This window comes from Conger conger, chromosome 17, assembly GCF_963514075.1.
Source record: "Conger conger chromosome 17, fConCon1.1, whole genome shotgun sequence".
Classification (NCBI taxonomy): domain Eukaryota; kingdom Metazoa; phylum Chordata; class Actinopteri; order Anguilliformes; family Congridae; genus Conger; species Conger conger.
Window position 1 is genome coordinate 39,933,944 of NC_083776.1, and position 16,864 is coordinate 39,950,807.

Sequence of the window (16,864 nt, forward strand, 5' to 3'; positions counted from 1 at the left end):
GTCCATGTATGCAAGTGCCTTGAGTTGTTCTGTGCACCCTGGGAGTGTGTAGCCGGTGATGTCTGTGTTTGTCCTGATTTTGTGTAAGAGTGGTTCCAGGCAGTGTATGTACAGTAGTGCAGAAAGTGGGCAACCCTGTCTAACCCCTGAGTGTATGGGAAAGTGTTCTGTAGTGTGTCCATTAACCAATATTTTTGCTGTGTTGTTTTGATAGATGATGTGTATCCATTTTCTAAGACCAAGAGGGAGGTTCATTGCCTCCAGGACCTTAAACATGTAGCTATGGCCCACTCTGTCGAAGGCCTTCTCCTGATCTAGATTAAACATGCAAAAAGGTTTTGACCGTTCGACAGAGTGGGCCATGATGTCCCGAATGAGCACCAGGTTATCGGCGGTCGACCTCTCCGGGACCCCGCAAGCCTGGTCCGGACCCACGACCTGAGGGGTAGTCTCCTGGAGCCTGTACATGAGGGCCTTCGCCAAGAGCTTGTAGTCGGCCCCCAAGAGGTTTATAGGCCTCCAGTTTGTCAGGCTACGCTCATCACCCTTGCCCTTGTAAATAAGGGTGATGACGCTCTCTGTCATCGAGGGGGCCAACCGGCCCTCACTGTACACCGCGGAGAGCACCGATGTTAAATCTACCTTGAGGTGTTCCCAAAAGGTTTGGTAGTACTCGGCCGGGAGCCCGTCGGGACCCGGAGTTTTGCCGGTGTTCAGGCCTTTCACCACGTGGGTGAGCTCCTCCACGGACAGACTCTCCTCCTCCTCCTCCTCCTCCTCTCCTTCTCCTGCCCGGGGTGCTATGGCTGGGATGTCCTGTAGGTATGTGTCCACCATGTGCTCATCCATGTGCTTTGTGCTATACAGATCAGTGTAGAATGCCCTGATGTGGTTGTGTATATTCTGTTCACCCGTGATGATTTGTCCTGTGTTGTCCAGTAATGTCTGTATGTGATTCTTTTTGTTCTTGATCTTCCTAAAAAAGTAACGGGTGCATTTTTCATTTTGTTCTAGGTGTTGAATTCTGCTTTGATGTCTAATTTTTTCCTGTTCCTGTCTATAGAGTGCTGAGAGGTTGTGTTTGGCCTGTGTGATTTCTTGTGCGACCTGGAATCCCTGTGCCTGTAGTGCTGCTAGTCGTTGGAGTGTGCTGTGCAATTTTTTTGTTTGTTCCCTCCTTTTATGTGCCTGCCTGCGTCCTGCCGTGATGAAGTAACCCTTAGTGCGTGTCTTGACCATTTCCCACCATTCTACGGGTGACGTGAAGAGTTCCTTGAGTGATGCCCATTCTTGTAGTCTATTGATGTATGCCTGTTTTATTGCTTTGTCCTCTAGTAGTGATGTGTTTAGTTTCCAGATTCCTCTCCCCCTGTGTGTTTGTGCTGGTGTTGTAATCTGGATGGTGAGTGCTTTGTGATCTGAAAAGAAGACTGTTTGTGCTGTGATGTTCTGTGATTGTATCTGATGGCTCAGAAGGAGGAGGTCTATCCGGGAAAAGGATTTGCCACAGGAACTCACCCACGTGTAGCGTGGCACCAGGTCCCGACCGGCGTCAGTGAGGGAGTAGTCCGCTATGACTGACGCCAGCTCCCGACTCGAGCGGTCCCTCCACGGCCGGCTCCGATCCTCATCCCTCAGGGCACAGTTGAAGTCCCCTGCCATCACGACGGGGAGGTTTCCCAAAAGGATTGGACGCAGCTTGGGGAAAAAGGCTGTGCGCTCATTTTGGTTTGCGGGTGCATAAACATTAATAACCTTAAAGTGAAAATTGTTATAAACAAGTTCAACTGCTAAAATCCTTCCTGCCTCCACCACTTTTTTCCGGGTTATCTTGACTGAGTTATTCTTGATTAATATTGCCACCCCATCTGCACGTGCCACACTCGAACCCGACCACACCGAATCCCCTATGGCCCATTCATTCTGATAATCTATGTAATCTGTTAAAAAGGGGATTCTACACTCTTGTAAACATAAAATGTCTGTGTTTTGTGTTGTGAGGAATGCCATGACGTCTGCCCTTTTCTTATTGTTCTGAATACTGCGTACGTTTAATGTGAGGATGTTTAATGTGCTCATGATTGTTGTTGTAGTGGTAACTAGTGCAATGACAGTGGTGTATGTATGGTACTGCGTCCAATCCATAGCTGATCACGGGAGGTGATATTTACTTCTGCCCTTTCCCTGTTCTAGATTCTGGAGGACCCCCCCCGGGTGGATTGGAGGAGGACCTGGCGGGCAGAGTGGTGAGGGGTGTGGCTGGCTTACCGGCTCTCGACGCACCCAGGGCTGCCTGCGAAGCGTGCACTGGTCCAGCTGTGTCCGGGCGGGTGTCAATGTAAAGTTTGGTGAGTCGGAGTGTTTCCCTAGATACGCGTGTCTGTGGGGGTGGTCGTGTCTGTGGGTGTTGTAATTTGACCGTCCTGTCTATAACTTCTCCCCATATGTAGTCCAGTTCAGGTGCGTCGTCTTTGTCAGGTGTGCTGTGTGAAGTTCTGGGTCTGGTGGGTTTTGCTGGTGCTGGTTGTGCTGGTTCTGTCATCGTTTTCCCAGAGGAGCGGTGTGTCCTTGGGGTGACTACGGGTTTGGGGGGTATTTGGGTAGTGGTCGGGCTGTCCGTCTGTGCGTGTTTTACTGGCTGTGCTGGTTTGTCAGGTTGTGTCGGCGGTTCCACTGTCTGTGGAGGTGGCGGTGGTGGCTGTTTTTCTGGTGGTGGTAGTGGTGGTGCTGGGGGTTGTTTTTCTGCTTGTGTGGGTTCTGGTTCTGTGTCCTGATTGGTGGAGGTGGTGGTAGTTCTTTTCCTTTCCCGTGGTCGGGGGTCTCTTTTTCTTTTTCCAAGGATGTCTGGTGACAGTGTGTCTGTTGTGTTGTCTGTGTCTGTGGGCAGAGTGGAGGGTGTGCTGTCTGTGATCTCAATCTCCTCGTCCTCGCTCTTGACTTCTATCTGTTCAGTGTCTGTAGTGGTGGAAGGGGAGTTGGTGCTAGTACTGTCTTGTGTCGTGCACTGTCCAGGATTTCCACACGGGAGTGAGTCTGTCTGTGTGTCTGGTCCAACTGTCTCCATCTGTGAGGGGTTTGGGGGCTGGTCTGTGTCGGGTTCTGTCTCGGACTGTGGTGTAGGGGTGGGTTGTTCTGTGGTGGTGGGGTGCTGAGGGGGGGTCTGTGCGGGTTCTGTGGTTGCATCGTGTGTTTGTGGGTTTGTGTTGGTTGTGTTTTGTGGGGGTGGTGCTGTGTTCTGTGGAGGGGGTGCTGTGTCCTGTGGAGGGTGGTCTGTGCCCTGTTGTGCGTTGCTGTCTGTGCGTGCTCGTGTTTTGTTGGCATATGAGGATGGACAGTCCCTGAAAACATGCTCCTGGCTCCCACATAGATTACACCTCCGTGCCTCTGTGCATTTGTTTGTCTGGTGCTCCCCTCCACAATTTTTACATTTAATCACCGTGCATGCTGCTGCAAGGTGCCCCAGGTTCCCACAGGTGCGGCAAAGTTTTGGCATCCCATTATAAAAAATTTGTCCCCTGTTCTGTCCCAAAGTGATGGTGCTGGGTAAATGCCTGACCCCCCCGATGGATGTGTCGTCTGGGTGCAGACGGACTAACCATTTTCTGGCGCCTGTCCACACCCCGTCCTCGTCGTATACCCGTCTCACGTCCGATACCAATGTGCCGTGTCTGCTTAACCAAAGTGAAATGTCATAATCTGAAACTGATTCATTATAAAATAAAACTGTGATAACCTTAACCTCCCTGTCTGTGAGTGCTTCTACTGTGAATTTGTTCAGTGGTGTTTGTGTGGCTTTCTGTCTGTACTGATTCCAAAACATCTCTAGTGTCTGTGCATTCTTAAAACTGGTTTCAAATATGTCCCTAGGACCAGGCAGCTTGAACAGGCAGTTCAAGTCAGACGGAGCGAAGCCCAAACCTCTCTGCAGCACTGCTCTGCTGAACTCCAGGCGTGACAGTGATGGTTCCGGGTCAGTGCGGTTGTGGATGAATCTGACTGCGTTGTGCCTTCTCGTGCCGGGTGCTCGCTGGTTCTCCATGATGTTTCGGGTGTGCAGGTAGGTGGAATGAGAAGGTGGGGGGGAGGGGGAATGGGGAGAAGGGGGAAGGGTGGGGAAAGGAAAAGGGGTAGGGAAACACTCACAAACAAAAGAAATAAAAGTAAAATAGAGGTTCAAAATCAAAATGAGGGTGAAAGAAAAAGGGGAAAAAAGGAACAGGTATTTAGTGGGGTTTAACTGAGAAAACAACTCAAAGAAACTAAAACTGGAAAGGGAGAAGGCTGCAGTGCAACCTCCTCCAATATTACTCCCCTAAGAATCTGGGGTCTGGCGCATAGACACTCAGCTGATTGCAGGTCTCCTCTGGCTCCCTCTGCGGGGTCAGGCTCCAGGCTCTTTCAGGCAGCAGGCCGCAGTCCCGGGCTCCGGGCTCCTCCAGGCAGCAGGCCGCAGGCCCTGGCCGCAGGCCGCAGTCCCTGGCTCCTCCAGGCAGCAGGCCCTGGCTGCAGGCTCCTCCAGGCAGCAGGCCGCAGGCCGCAGTCCCTGGCTCCGGGCTCCTCCAGGCAGCAGGCCGCAGGCCGCAGTCCTTGGCTCCGGGCTCCTCCAGGCAGCAGGCAGCAGGCCGCAGTCCCTGGCTCCGGGCTCCTCCAAGCAGCAGGCCGCAGGCCTTGGCTCCGGGCTCCTCCAGGCAGCAGGCCCTGGCTGCTGGCTCCTCCAGGCAGCAGGCCGCAGACCTCAGCTCCGGGCTCCTCCAGGCAGCAGGCCCTGGCTGCGGGCTCCTCCAGGCAGCAGGCCGCAGACCTCGACTCTGGGCTCCTCCAGGCAGCAGGCCCTGGCTCCAGGCAGCAGGCCCTGGCTCCTGATCAGTGCAGCTATGTGCCACTGATCTGAGTTTCCGGGGTGTTCCGCTGGGCTACAAGGTCGAGCCAGCCGCGGTCAAGCCACGTACTGAACCCAAGCCTTGCAGCCCGTCCAGAAAAAAGGAGTAAAATGGGAAGGGAAGGGAAGGGAAGGAGAAAGGATTAAGAAAAGGAAAGGAAAATAACAAAAGAACAAAATGCTCTTAGAAAGCAACTAAACAGCCCAGTGACCCCCTGTCCACCACTAGAACCCCAGTGGTGGGCAACAGGACCAACTGAACTGAAAAGAAGCCAGAGCAAAATGCACAGCAAGAAAGAAACACGTGATCACGGTATCTCCCCTGCCAGGTAAGTATGAGTTGGAATCCGCAAGGGATGGGCCGGACCGCTAGGTGGTACGTTGCACAGTTACGGTTTCTGAGTATTCGGCTAGCAGCCCGTCAAGTCACAATGTCTAGCCGGTTCAAAAGTCTGATTTGCGCTCTTGCGGCTAGCCGCATAAACGATGGCAACCTTTTCATTCATGTACTTCTTTTTTTTCATGTGTTTATTATTTTGGCGTTTTCCCACCGCATTTCAAGGACGACTTTCTGTTTCCCCACAATGCAACAGTGTACATCGCCCTCAACCGCAAACAGAGCGCATTTCAGTCGCGGTGATGTCACGTCGAACACCAAGCCAGAGCCCTGCCGAAATGCGACACCTAAATGGACAAGTGACCGTGTGCAAGATGCGACGTGAGTTCCAAACGGTTCGTCGGGTGTGCTTGAAAATGGCCTCAAATTAAAGCTGACAGTCTGCACTTGAACTTGGTTGTCGTTGTGTCCTTTCAAACTGAAATCGCTAGAGCGCAGAACCAAAAGAAGAAAAACACGTGCCACTGTCCAATGAAGTGCGGCGCTCACTGTAACTCGGCAATCCTGCTTCATGATAGGCTACAGACGTGTAAGGAAAATGTGCGGTACTCTTGGTGTGAAGTGAATTTGCATTGCACTGATTTAGCCTGTGTTGTGTCTAAAATAGCGCCGTACGTAATGAATTTGGATGCTAGCCTTGTTCCTTTGCAATGCGCTGCCCAAGTGTCTGGGTAAGACATGAGAAGCATAAACGGGTAATAGACTAAACGATATAGCACTGTGCGCGACGTGTTTTGAACGTTGTGAAACAGCAGCGCCTGTCCAAAAGCATAGTGAAAAAAGCTTACAGCACCTGGTATTCCCAGGCGGTCTCCCATCCAAGTACTAACCGGGCCCGACCCTGCTTAGCTTCCGAGATCGGGCGTATTCAGAGTGGTATGGCCGTAAGCGAAGGAAAGGCAGCACAAGGGGGTATTTGCACATTAATCGAGTCTATCGTTTGACCACGTGATCAGGGGAGAGCGCGAACGCAGTCCCCCACTAGCAGAAATTATGCAGTCGAGATTCCCACATTTGAGGAATTCGCAGGGGTCAACACAGCCGGAGTGCAATGGCCGAGCCTCGCCCTGGGTGAACCGCCTTCGTGATCACGGTATCTCCCCTGCCAGGTAAGTATGAGTTGGAATCCGCAAGGGATGGGCCGGACCGCTAGGTGGTACGTTGCACAGTTACGGTTTCTGAGTATTCGGCTAGCAGCCCGTCAAGTCACAATGTCTAGCCGGTTCAAAAGTCTGATTTGCGCTCTTGCGGCTAGCCGCATAAACGATGGCAACCTTTTCATTCATGTACTTCTTTTTTTTTCATGTGTTTATTATTTTGGCGTTTTCCCACCGCATTTCAAGGACGACTTTCTGTTTCCCCACAATGCAACAGTGTACATCGCCCTCAACCGCAAACAGAGCGCATTTCAGTCGCGGTGATGTCACGTCGAACACCAAGCCAGAGCCCTGCCGAAATGCGACACCTAAATGGACAAGTGACCGTGTGCAAGATGCGACGTGAGTTCCAAACGGTTCGTCGGGTGTGCTTGAAAATGGCCTCAAATTAAAGCTGACAGTCTGCACTTGAACTTGGTTGTCGTTGTGTCCTTTCAAACTGAAATCGCTAGAGCGCAGAACCAAAAGAAGAAAAACACGTGCCACTGTCCAATGAAGTGCGGCGCTCACTGTAACTCGGCAATCCTGCTTCATGATAGGCTACAGACGTGTAAGGAAAATGTGCGGTACTCTTGGTGTGAAGTGAATTTGCATTGCACTGATTTAGCCTGTGTTGTGTCTAAAATAGCGCCGTACGTAATGAATTTGGATGCTAGCCTTGTTCCTTTGCAATGCGCTGCCCAAGTGTCTGGGTAAGACATGAGAAGCATAAACGGGTAATAGACTAAACGATATAGCACTGTGCGCAACGTGTTTTGAACGTTGTGAAACAGCAGCGCCTGTCCAAAAGCATAGTGAAAAAAGCTTACAGCACCTGGTATTCCCAGGCGGTCTCCCATCCAAGTACTAACCGGGCCCGACCCTGCTTAGCTTCCGAGATCGGGCGTATTCAGAGTGGTATGGCCGTAAGCGAAGGAAAGGCAGCACAAGGGGGTATTTGCACATTAATCGAGTCTATCGTTTTACCACGTGATCAGGGGAGAGCGCGAACGCAGTCCCCCACTAGCAGAAATTATGCAGTCGAGATTCCCACATTTGAGGAATTCGCAGGGGTCAACACAGCCGGAGTGCAATGGCCGAGCCTCACCCTGGGTGAACCGTTATTTCTTTTATTGAGTTTCACTAACTCTCCCTTTTACATTTCATTTACATTCATACTTACATTTACTTACATTTACTTACATAACACATATTTACACTGCAAACGTCAGACAGTAACAAACAGAGTTACATTTAAACATGACCGCACACAATACCAAAATACATTAAGACATTACTGAGTTTCACTTACTTTCACTTTTACATTTCATTTACATTCATATTTACATTTACTTATATTTACTTACATAACACATATTTACATTGCAAACGTCAGACAGTAACAAACAGAGTTACATTTAAACATGACCGCAGACAATACCACAATACATTAAGACAGTAGACAGTACACAGTAAACATTACATACATTACCCAAGGGAAGGCTTCGGGAGTGTAGGTGTCCGGCTGTAGGTGTATTGTCCAGGGTGTCCGTGTCATATGTGTAATGCTGTGCTGTTGTGAATTTTCCATTTTGTGTTTGTGGTGCTCTTTCCGGCTTTGTGACAGTCCAGGTGATAGTAGTCCTTGATGTGGTTGGTGATCTGCCGGGTGATGATGATGTTGTGAAGTTCCTGTTTTTGAAAAAACATGATGTTGCGTGCGTCCCATAAAGTGTGCTTGGTGATGTTGATCACCCTCCAGGCAATCTCCTCCTCAGCAGATGTGATCCCGTTGCGGGGGCCGAGGAGGATATCCCGGAGGGTCAGTGACTGTGTGTCAGTGTATGTGTCCAGGAAAGTGAAAATGGATTGCCAGATAGATTTGGCCTTTCTGCAGTGCCACAGGAGGTGATCTCCGGTTTCCTTTTCGTTACAGCGAGGGTACGGGCATGTCTCCGCCAGGGCCAAGCTCCTCCTGAACATGAACACCCTGGTGGGGAGAGCTTTCAGCACAGCTAGCCACGCCAGGTCTTTCTGTGTGTTCAGAAGGCATGGGTGATTTATGTTTTTCCAAACTGTAGTGGCTGTGCTGTGGGTCGTGTTGTCGGGTCTATGTAAATGTTCCTGTGCATTTGTGGTGTTTTTGATTTCCTGAAATGTCCAGTGAGTGAGCTGTGCAGTGTGCAGACGTGCTGTGTAGATGTACCGGCGGAGTGACCTGTAGGGCTGGGGGGGGTCCCAGGAGTAGGGGTGCCTGTGATCCAGGATGCAGAGCCCCAGGGGTCTTATGCTGGTGGTGAAGTAAAAACGGGTCATGTATCCGGTTTTGTTATTGCGGTTTTTTATGGAGTTGATGTGGTAGGCGAGGCTCTGCATCCTGATCAGTTCTGCGACGTTTGGCACGCCTCTACCCCCGTTCCTAGGGTCCTTCCACATGATCAGCCTCTTTACCCTCTCCTGCCTACTCCCCCAGACAAAACCAAAGACAATTTTGTTAATTTGTTTCTCAATATGCTTGTCTGGGGGAAAGATCTTTCCGACATAGGCGAGGATCGGGTAAAGGATAGTCTGTACTATGAGGATTCTCCCCGTCATTGACAGTGCCCTGGAACTCCAACTGCAGGTCTTAGCTCGAGCCCGGCCGAGGGCCCCGGCCCAGCTCCGGCCCCCGGAGTTGGTCCTGTCGAACGTGACGCCAAGGATGTTCACGGATGTACGAATGGGAAATGTGTCCGACAGGACCTGGTCGACCGCCCAGGCCCTGGACACAAACACCTCGCTCTTGGTCTTGTTAATTATCGCGGAGGTGGCTGTGCAGAAGTGGTCCAGAGTCCTAATGATGTGCTGTACAGAGGTTTGTTCAGTGCAGAAAAGTGTGATGTCGTCCATGTATGCAAGTGCCTTGAGTTGTTCTGTGCACCCTGGGAGTGTGTAGCCGATGATGTCTGTGTTTGTCCTGATTTTGTGTAAGAGTGGTTCCAGGCAGTGTATGTACAGTAGTGCAGAAAGTGGGCAACCCTGTCTAACCCCTGAGTGTATGGGAAAGTGTTCTGTAGTGTGTCCATTAACCAGTATTTTTGCTGTGTTGTTTTGATAGATGATGTGAATCCATTTTCTAAGACCAAGAGGGAGGTTCATTGCCTCCAGGACCTTAAACATGTAGCTATGGCCCACTCTGTCGAAGGCCTTCTCCTGATCTAGGTTAAACATGCAAAAAGGTTTCGACCGTTCGACAGAGTGGGCCATGATGTCCCGAATGAGCACCAGGTTATCGGCGGTCGACCTCTCCGGGACCCCGCAAGCCTGGTCCGGACCCACGACCTGAGGGGTAGTCTCCTGGAGCCTGTACATGAGGGCCTTCGCCAAGAGCTTGTAGTCGGCCCCCAAGAGGTTAATAGGCCTCCAGTTTGTCAGGCTACGCTCATCACCCTTGCCCTTGTAAATAAGGGTGATGACGCTCTCTGTCATCGAGGGGGCCAACCGGCCCTCACTGTACACCGCGGAGAGCACCGATGTTAGATCTACCTTGAGCTGTTCCCAAAAGGTTTGGTAGTACTCGGCCGGGAGCCCGTCGGGACCCGGAGTTTTGCCGGTGTTCAGGCCTTTCACCACGTGGGTGAGCTCCTCCACAGACAGACTCTCCTCCTCCTCCTCCTCTCCTTCTCCTGCCCGGGGTGCTATGGCTGGGATGTCCTGTAGGTATGTGTCCACCATGTGCTCATCCATGTGCTTTGTGCTATACAGATCAGTGTAGAATGCCCTGATGTGGTTGTGTATATTCTGTTCACCCGTGATGATTTGTCCTGTGTTGTCCAGTAATGTCTGTATGTGATTCTTTTTGTTCTTGATCTTCCTAAAAAAGTAACGGGTGCATTTTTCATTTTGTTCTAGGTGTTGAACTCTGCTTTGATGTCTAATTTTTTCCTGTTCCTGTCTATAGAGTGCTGAGAGGTTGTGTTTGGCCTGTGTGATTTCTTGTGCGACCTGGAATCCCTGTGCCTGTAGTGCTGCTAGTCGTTGGAGTGTGCTGTGCAATTTTTTTGTTTGTTCCCTCCTTTTCTGTGCCTGCCTGCGTCCTGCCGTGATGAAGTAACCCTTAGTGCGTGTCTTGACCATTTCCCACCATTCTACGGGTGACGTGAAGAGTTCCTTGAGTGATGCCCATTCTTGTAGTCTATTGATGTATGCCTGTTTTATTGCTTTGTCCTCTAGTAATGATGTGTTTAGTTTCCAGATTCCTCTCCCCCTGTGTGTTTGTGCTGGTGTTGTAATCTGGATGGTGAGTGCTTTGTGATCTGAAAAGAAGACTGTTTGTGCTGTGATGTTCTGTGATTGTATCTGATGGCTCAGAAGGAGGAGGTCTATCCGGGAAAAGGATTTGCCACAGGAACTCACCCACGTGTAGCGTGGCACCAGGTCCCGACCGGCGTCAGTGAGGGAGTAGTCCGCTATGACTGACGCCAGCTCCCGACTCGAGCGGTCCCTCCACGGCCGGCTCCGATCCTCATCCCTCAGGGCACAGTTGAAGTCCCCTGCCATCACGACGGGGAGGTTTCCCAAAAGGATTGGACGCAGCTTGGGGAAAAAGGCTGTGCGCTCATTTTGGTTTGCGGGTGCATAAACATTAATAACCTTAAAGTGAAAATTGTTATAAACAAGTTCAACTGCTAAAATCCTTCCTGCCTCCACCACTTTTTTCCGGGTTATCTTGACTGAGTTATTCTTGATTAATATTGCCACCCCATCTGCACGTGCCACACTCGAACCCGACCACACCGAATCCCCTATGGCCCATTCATTCTGATAATCTATGTAATCTGTTAAAAAGGGGATTCTACACTCTTGTAAACATAAAATGTCTGTGTTTTGTGTTGTGAGGAATGCCATGACGTCTGCCCTTTTCTTATTGTTCTGAATACTGCGTACGTTTAATGTGAGGATGTTTAATGTGCTCATGATTGTTGTTGTAGTGGTAACTAGTGCAATGACAGTGGTGTATGTATGGTACTGCGTCCAATCCATAGCTGATCACGGGAGGTGATATTTACTTCTGCCCTTTCCCTGTTCTAGATTCTGGAGGACCCCCCCCGGGTGGATTGGAGGAGGACCTGGCGGGCAGAGTGGTGAGGGGTGTGGCTGGCTTACCGGCTCTCGACGCACCCAGGGCTGCCTGCGAAGCGTGCACTGGTCCAGCTGTGTCCGGGCGGGTGTCAATGTAAAGTTTGGTGAGTCGGAGTGTTTCCCTAGATACGCGTGTCTGTGGGGGTGGTCGTGTCTGTGGGTGTTGTAATTTGACCGTCCTGTCTATAACTTCTCCCCATATGTAGTCCAGTTCAGGTGCGTCGTCTTTGTCAGGTGTGCTGTGTGAAGTTCTGGGTCTGGTGGGTTTTGCTGGTGCTGGTTGTGCTGGTTCTGTCATCGTTTTCCCAGAGGAGCGGTGTGTCCTTGGGGTGACTACGGGTTTGGGGGGTATTTGGGTAGTGGTCGGGCTGTCCGTCTGTGCGTGTTTTACTGGCTGTGCTGGTTTGTCAGGTTGTGTCGGTGGTTCCACTGTCTGTGGAGGTGGCGGTGGTGTCTGTTTTTCTGGTGGTGGTGGTGGTGGTGCTGGGGGTTGTTTTTCTGCTTGTGTGGGTTCTGGTTCTGTGTCCTGATTGGTGGAGGTGGTGGTAGTTCTTTTCCTTTCCCGTGGTCGGGGGTCTCTTTTTCTTTTTCCAAGGATGTCTGGTGACAGTGTGTCTGTTGTGTTGTCTGTGTCTGTGGGCAGAGTGGAGGGTGTGCTGTCTGTGATCTCAATCTCCTCGTCCTCGCTCTTGACTTCTATCTGTTCAGTGTCTGTAGTGGTGGAAGGGGAGTTGGTGCTAGTACTGTCTTGTGTCGTGCACTGTCCAGGATTTCCACACGGGAGTGAGTCTGTCTGTGTGTCTGGTCCAACTGTCTCCATCTGTGAGGGGTTTGGGGGCTGGTCTGTGTCGGGTTCTGTCTCGGACTGTGGTGTAGGGGTGGGTTGTTCTGTGGTGGTGGGGTGCTGAGGGGGGGTCTGTGCGGGTTCTGTGGTTGCATCGTGTGTTTGTGGGTTTGTGTTGGTTGTGTTTTGTGGGGGTGGTGCTGTGTTCTGTGGAGGGGGTGCTGTGTCCTGTGTAGGGTGGTCTGTGCCCTGTTGTGCGTTGCTGTCTGTGCGTGCTCGTGTTTTGTTGGCATATGAGGATGGACAGTCCCTGAAAACATGCTCCTGGCTCCCACATAGATTACACCTCCGTGCCTCTGTGCATTTGTTTGTCTGGTGCTCCCCTCCACAATTTTTACATTTAATCACCGTGCATGCTGCTGCGAGGTGCCCCAGGTTCCCACAGGTGCGGCAAAGTTTTGGCATCCCATTATAAAAAATTTGTCCCCTGTTCTGTCCCAAAGTGATGGTGCTGGGTAAATGCCTGACCCCCCCGATGGATGTGTCGTCTGGGTGCAGACGGACTAACCATTTTCTGGCGCCTGTCCACACCCCGTCCTCGTCGTATACCCGTCTCACGTCCGATACCAATGTGCCGTGTCTGCTTAACCAAAGTGAAATGTCATAATCTGAAACTGATTCATTATAAAATAAAACTGTGATAACCTTAACCTCCCTGTCAGTGAGTGCTTCTACTGTGAATTTGTTCAGTGGTGTTTGTGTGGCTTTCTGTCTGTACTGATTCCAAAACATCTCTAGTGTCTGTGCATTCTTAAAACTGGTTTCAAATATGTCCCTAGGACCAGGCAGCTTGAACAGGCAGTTCAAGTCAGACGGAGCGAAGCCCAAACCTCTCTGCAGCACTGCTCTGCTGAACTCCAGGCGTGTCAGTGATGGTTCCGGGTCAGTGCGGTTGTGGATGAATCTGACTGCGTTGTGCCTTCTCGTGCCGGGTGCTCGCTGGTTCTCCATGATGTTTCGGGTGTGCAGGTAGGTGGAATGAGAAGGTGGGGGGGAGGGGGAATGGGGAGAAGGGGGAAGGGTGGGGAAAGGAAAAGGGGTAGGGAAACACTCACAAACAAAAGAAATAAAAGTAAAATAGAGGTTCAAAATCAAAATGAGGGTGAAAGAAAAAGGGGAAAAAAGGAACAGGTATTTAGTGGGGTTTAACTGAGAAAACAACTCAAAGAAACTAAAACTGGAAAGGGAGAAGGCTGCAGTGCAACCTCCTCCAATATTACTCCCCTAAGAATCTGGGGTCTGGCGCATAGACACTCAGCTGATTGCAGGTCTCCTCTGGCTCCCTCTGCGGGGTCAGACTCCAGGATCTGGCTCCAGGCTCTTTCAGGCAGCAGGCCCTGGCTCCGGGCTCCTCCAGGCAGCAGGCCGCAGTCCCGGGCTCCGGGCTCCTCCAGGCAGCAGGCAGCAGGCCGCAGTCCCGGGCTCCTCCAAGCAGCAGGCCGCAGGCCTTGGCTCCGGGCTCCTCCAGGCAGCAGGCCCTGGCTGCAGGCTCCTCCAAGCAGCAGGTCGCAGACCTCGACTCCGGGCTCCTCCAGGCAGCAGGCCGCAGACCTCGGCTCCGGGCTCCTCCAGGCAGCAGGCCCTGGCTGCGGGCTCCTCCAGGCAGCAGGCCGCAGACCTCGGCTCCGGGTCCCTCCAGGCAGCAGGCCGCAGACCTCGGCTCCGGGTTCCTCCAGGCAGCAGGCCTCGGCTCCGGGTTCCTCCAGGCAGCAGGCCCTGGCTCCTGATCAGTGCAGCTATGTGCAACTGATCTGGGTTTCCGGGGTGTTCCGCTGGGCTACAAGGTCGAGCCAGCCGCGGTCAAACCACGTACTGAACCCAAGCCTTGCAGCCCGTCCAGAAAGAAGGAGGAAAATGGGAAGGGAAGGAGAAAGGATTAAGAAAAAGAAAGGAAAATAACAAAAGAACAAAATGCTCTTAGAAAGCAACTAAACAGCCCAGTGACCCCCTGTCCACCACTAGAACCCCAGTGGAGGGCAACAGGACCAACTGAACTGAAAAGAAGCCAGAGCAAAATGCACAGCAAGAAAGAAACACGTGATCACGGTATCTCCCCTGCCAGGTAAGTATGAATTGGAATCCGCAAGGGATGGGCCGGACCGCTAGGTGGTACGTTGCACAGTTACGGTTTCTGAGTATTCGGCTAGCAGCCCGTCAAGTCACAATGTCTAGCCGGTTCAAAAGTCTGATTTGCGCTCTTGCGGCTAGCCGCATAAACGATGGCAACCTTTTCATTCATGTACTTCTTTTTTTTTCATGTGTTTATTATTTTGGCGTTTTCCCACCGCATTTCAAGGACGACTTTCTGTTTCCCCACAATGCAACAGTGTACATCGCCCTCAACCGCAAACAGAGCGCATTTCAGTCGCGGTGATGTCACGTCGAACACCAAGCCAGAGCCCTGCCGAAATGCGACACCTAAATGGACAAGTGACCGTGTGCAAGATGCGACGTGAGTTCCAAACGGTTCGTCGGGTGTGCTTGAAAATGGCCTCAAATTAAAGCTGACAGTCTGCACTTGAACTTGGTTGTCGTTGTGTCCTTTCAAACTGAAATCGCTAGAGCGCAGAACCAAAAGAAGAAAAACACGTGCCACTGTCCAATGAAGTGCGGCGCTCACTGTAACTCGGCAATCCTGCTTCATGATAGGCTACAGACGTGTAAGGAAAATGTGCGGTACTCTTGGTGTGAAGTGAATTTGCATTGCACTGATTTAGCCTGTGTTGTGTCTAAAATAGCGCCGTACGTAATGAATTTGGATGCTAGCCTTGTTCCTTTGCAATGCGCTGCCCAAGTGTCTGGGTAAGACATGAGAAGCATAAACGGGTAATAGACTAAACGATATAGCACTGTGCGCAACGTGTTTTGAACGTTGTGAAACAGCAGCGCCTGTCCAAAAGCATAGTGAAAAAAGCTTACAGCACCTGGTATTCCCAGGCGGTCTCCCATCCAAGTACTAACCGGGCCCGACCCTGCTTAGCTTCCGAGATCGGGCGTATTCAGAGTGGTATGGCCGTAAGCGAAGGAAAGGCAGCACAAGGGGGTATTTGCACATTAATCGAGTCTATCGTTTGACCACGTGATCAGGGGAGAGCGCGAACGCAGTCCCCCACTTGCAGAAATTATGCAGTCGAGATTCCCACATTTGAGGAATTCGCAGGGGTCAACACAGCCGGAGTGCAATGGCCGAGCCTCGCCCTGGGTGAACCGCCTTCGTGATCACGGTATCTCCCCTGCCAGGTAAGTATGAGTTGGAATCCGCAAGGGATGGGCCGGACCGCTAGGTGGTACGTTGCACAGTTACGGTTTCTGAGTATTCGGCTAGCAGCCCGTCAAGTCACAATGTCTAGCCGGTTCAAAAGTCTGATTTGCGCTCTTGCGGCTAGCCGCATAAACGATGGCAACCTTTTCATTCATGTACTTCTTTTTTTTTCATGTGTTTATTATTTTGGCGTTTTCCCACCGCATTTCAAGGACGACTTTCTGTTTCCCCACAATGCAACAGTGTACATCGCCCTCAACCGCAAACAGAGCGCATTTCAGTCGCGGTGATGTCACGTCGAACACCAAGCCAGAGCCCTGCCGAAATGCGACACCTAAATGGACAAGTGACCGTGTGCAAGATGCGACGTGAGTTCCAAACGGTTCGTCGGGTGTGCTTGAAAATGGCCTCAAATTAAAGCTGACAGTCTGCACTTGAACTTGGTTGTCGTTGTGTCCTTTCAAACTGAAATCGCTAGAGCGCAGAACCAAAAGAAGAAAAACACGTGCCACTGTCCAATGAAGTGCGGCGCTCACTGTAACTCGGCAATCCTGCTTCATGATAGGCTACAGACGTGTAAGGAAAATGTGCGGTACTCTTGGTGTGAAGTGAATTTGCATTGCACTGATTTAGCCTGTGTTGTGTCTAAAATAGCGCCGTACGTAATGAATTTGGATGCTAGCCTTGTTCCTTTGCAATGCGCTGCCCAAGTGTCTGGGTAAGACATGAGAAGCATAAACGGGTAATAGACTAAACGATATAGCACTGTGCGCAACGTGTTTTGAACGTTGTGAAACAGCAGCGCCTGTCCAAAAGCATAGTGAAAAAAGCTTACAGCACCTGGTATTCCCAGGCGGTCTCCCATCCAAGTACTAACCGGGCCCGACCCTGCTTAGCTTCCGAGATCGGGCGTATTCAGAGTGGTATGGCCGTAAGCGAAGGAAAGGCAGCACAAGGGGGTATTTGCACATTAATCGAGTCTATCGTTTGACCACGTGATCAGGGGAGAGCGCGAACGCAGTCCCCCACTTGCAGAAATTATGCAGTCGAGATTCCCACATTTGAGGAATTCGCAGGGGTCAACACAGCCGGAGTGCAATGGCCGAGCCTCGCCCTGGGTGAACCGCCTTCGTGATCACGGTATCTCCCCTGCCAGGTAAGTATGAGTTGGAATCCGCAAGGGATGGGCCGGACCGCTAGGTGGTACGTTGCACAGTTACGGTTT

General features: G+C 51.3%; 4 non-coding genes and 4 pseudogenes across 4 annotated transcripts; all 8 read right to left on the minus strand.

Moving 5' to 3' along the window:
• Positions 1 to 6,057: 6,057 nt before the first annotated feature.
• On the minus strand, positions 6,058 to 6,166 carry LOC133117384 (5S ribosomal RNA; annotated as a pseudogene).
• A 63-nt stretch (positions 6,167 to 6,229) lies between these two features.
• On the minus strand, positions 6,230 to 6,393 carry LOC133117651 (U1 spliceosomal RNA). Its single transcript, XR_009706195.1, has one exon. It is a non-coding gene; the product is annotated as a U1 spliceosomal RNA (small nuclear RNA).
• An 842-nt stretch (positions 6,394 to 7,235) lies between these two features.
• LOC133117385 (5S ribosomal RNA) lies at positions 7,236 to 7,344 on the minus strand (annotated as a pseudogene).
• A 63-nt stretch (positions 7,345 to 7,407) lies between these two features.
• LOC133117222 (U1 spliceosomal RNA) lies at positions 7,408 to 7,576 on the minus strand. The gene has a single exon (XR_009706015.1). It is a non-coding gene; the product is annotated as a U1 spliceosomal RNA (small nuclear RNA).
• Positions 7,577 to 15,289: 7,713 nt separating this feature from the next.
• On the minus strand, positions 15,290 to 15,398 carry LOC133117386 (5S ribosomal RNA; annotated as a pseudogene).
• A 63-nt stretch (positions 15,399 to 15,461) lies between these two features.
• On the minus strand, positions 15,462 to 15,625 carry LOC133117752 (U1 spliceosomal RNA). The gene has a single exon (XR_009706292.1). It is a non-coding gene; the product is annotated as a U1 spliceosomal RNA (small nuclear RNA).
• Positions 15,626 to 16,467: 842 nt separating this feature from the next.
• On the minus strand, positions 16,468 to 16,576 carry LOC133117387 (5S ribosomal RNA; annotated as a pseudogene).
• Positions 16,577 to 16,639: 63 nt separating this feature from the next.
• Positions 16,640 to 16,803, minus strand: LOC133117754 (U1 spliceosomal RNA). Its single transcript, XR_009706294.1, has one exon. It is a non-coding gene; the product is annotated as a U1 spliceosomal RNA (small nuclear RNA).
• Between the last annotated feature and the right edge of the window lie 61 nt (positions 16,804 to 16,864).